This window comes from Hypomesus nipponensis, chromosome 1 (assembly GCF_054491055.1).
Source record: "Hypomesus nipponensis isolate SF chromosome 1, ASM5449105v1, whole genome shotgun sequence".
Classification (NCBI taxonomy): Eukaryota; Metazoa; Chordata; class Actinopteri; order Osmeriformes; family Osmeridae; genus Hypomesus; species Hypomesus nipponensis.
Genome location: NC_140361.1, coordinates 5,773,319 through 5,775,764, shown reverse-complemented (window position 1 = coordinate 5,775,764; position 2,446 = coordinate 5,773,319). Strand labels below are relative to the sequence as shown.

Genomic DNA, 2,446 nt, shown 5'->3' with positions numbered 1-2,446 from the left:
AATGAGGACACCAGGTACTGCATATCATCTGGGATCTGACAGGCAAGGAGACTCTTGTGGTCTATTCTCAATTCCACTTCTCTTCATTTTACCCCGATGACCTGAATGTGAGACACAAATGTGAGACAAACAATGTACACATTATATATGATATATACAATATTGAATCTTATATATATGCCACTCTCATCATTAACAATCCTAACAAAGATCCAATTTCAGAGAAGCACAGCAAGCCTTCTTTGAGAAGTTAACATTGTTGTGCTAAACTTAGTTTGCTGCCGCTTTTCAAAGAAGTCACACTTCCTCCTGACATATGGAGATCCATAATTCAACATGATTCAAGCTACAGTGGGTTTCTGGGGGGTTTTGGATGCTGGAAAAGCTTTTCTACGCCCATAAATCCCATTTTGAATTCTGCCTCTGTTGTCGTAAACCAGAGTGGATCAGACTAGGAAGATACATACGTTACTGTGACGCCGCTGCCTTCGAACGGAGAAAGAGAGGCTTGGTGAGAATCAAAACAAGTTTATTAACTCCAGTTCACTGTAATGAGACAAGTCGGTTACAACCGGTGGGGGTTAGTCTGGCTGGAACATACAGTCAAGTTAATAACTCTGAATCAATATGTCAAAGAAAGGCTTTCCTCCTCGTCGACTGGAGACTCAGGCCTGCGGATGGACTAATCCCTCTTTTTACCTTTAGGGTGAAGAGAAAATGTCAGAGTGCCAAATCTATTACTAGCAGAAGGCAACCTTTCATTCATGTAGTGTGTGAGAGGAGTTGTACGGTGGCATAAGGAAGTAGGAACAAGATTTAAATGTCATGCCCTCTCATTACTCTGAGTCAGTGAGTGACAGATTCATACTCACTGATTTACAGATAGAGTTGGTGTAAACAAGCCCAACAATTTAAAAATAGGATTATTATGAAATGATTAAAAAATTGTAAACACAGGACATTGCTTCCCTAAACATTTCAAACTCACACTTCAACAAAGACTAGAAAGGGTACAGAATGCATTTTTGTGGGTGAGGTAAACCAGGATATGGACACTCTCTGGTTGTTTATGTGTTGGTGGCACTGTAGATCAAAGTTATTTCCAGCCTCAGACACCAAAACGACCCCCTCCTCCTCCTCCTCCTCCTCATGATTCCCTGTGGGCTTACCTCTCAGGCTGGTGGGATCTGTTGGGTCTGATATGCTTATCTCTGTCATGTCCTACTCTCATTACCCTCATACTGTACCACCACTGCTGCCAATCACAGTGTTTACAGCGGGGTTCCAGCATTTGGGATTAGCCTGTGACTGACAGGTGGTTAAGAGGAGAAAAGCAGGGGGGGGGGGGGGGGGGTGTAATTCTTTAACTGGGAATCAAATCAAGGATGTATTTCTTATTTCTGTGCTTGTTTTTCTGAAGTTACTGACTGAAGTGTTTTTGTTGGTTCCTGAGGGAGGGAGACTAAATGCTAAGTGTACAGTGAATCTGTGTGTGTTGGTGTGTTCTTGTGTGTGTGTGTGTGAGCGTGTTTTTATGTAAAATATGCACACCCTCCAAGGTGATTTACATAGGGGGCTTCACCTTTCTGAGCAAACATTATCATCAGGGCATTCCATCAGCACAGGACTCTGATGAGAGCAGACAATCATTACGTATTTCATCAAATGAAAGCCTGGCCCACTCCAAGTAAATTTCCTTACAAGCTGTCATGTTATAAGAGGAAAAACAAACTGCCAATGCAGCTATCTATTCCCGTTAGACATAAATTAATATTTCATACGTGCCAGTTCGCACAAATAAGAATGTTGAACACACTGTATCATTTTGTCTGTTAATAAAGAGTCATTCAGGAGCCCCAAGGAAAGAGAGAAAGACACAGAGAGAGAGAGAGAGAGAGAGAGAGAGAGAGAGAGAGAGAGAGAGAGAGAGAGACAGACAGAGAGAGACAGAGAGAGACAGAGAGAGACAGAGAGAGACAGAGAGAGACAGAGAGAGACAGAGAGAGACAGAGAGAGAGAGAGAGAGAGAGAGAGAAAGAGAAGAGGAACAGAGTAGTAACATTTCGTAACACCTGTCATGTCTGTATATCCCCAACATTACACATTATCATTTACATTATTATCATATACATATTAATCATCACAATTCACAATGAATTCACTCACTGTAGATGTACCTCAAGTGAGAGAGAAGAGAGAAAGAGACCATCTGATGTGACAGACCTCTCCCTACCAGACATGGGCATTTGATATCAGTCTCTGTCACCTCCTCTTTCCTCCTCTTGAGAGTTATAAATAGGCCTGTGTTTAGCATATCAAAGGGGGAGAGAGAAGAAGTGAAGGGTGTGCATGCGTGTGTGTGTGTGTGGGGGGGGGGGGAGTAATGAACACGACCCCTACTGTACTCCAAGTGCAAATGCTGTCACTCTGTTAAACAGGATACCTC

The 2,446-nt window shown here is 42.6% G+C and overlaps 1 long non-coding RNA gene across 1 annotated transcript; it reads right to left on the bottom strand.

Moving 5' to 3' along the window:
- Positions 1-512: 512 nt before the first annotated feature.
- LOC146302187 (uncharacterized) lies at positions 513-2,178 on the bottom strand. The gene is made up of 4 exons (XR_014755869.1): positions 2,167-2,178; positions 1,583-1,629; positions 1,170-1,308; positions 513-699 (listed from the first exon to the last, which is right to left on the bottom strand). It is a non-coding gene; the product is annotated as an uncharacterized LOC146302187 (long non-coding RNA).
- Positions 2,179-2,446: the final 268 nt, after the last annotated feature.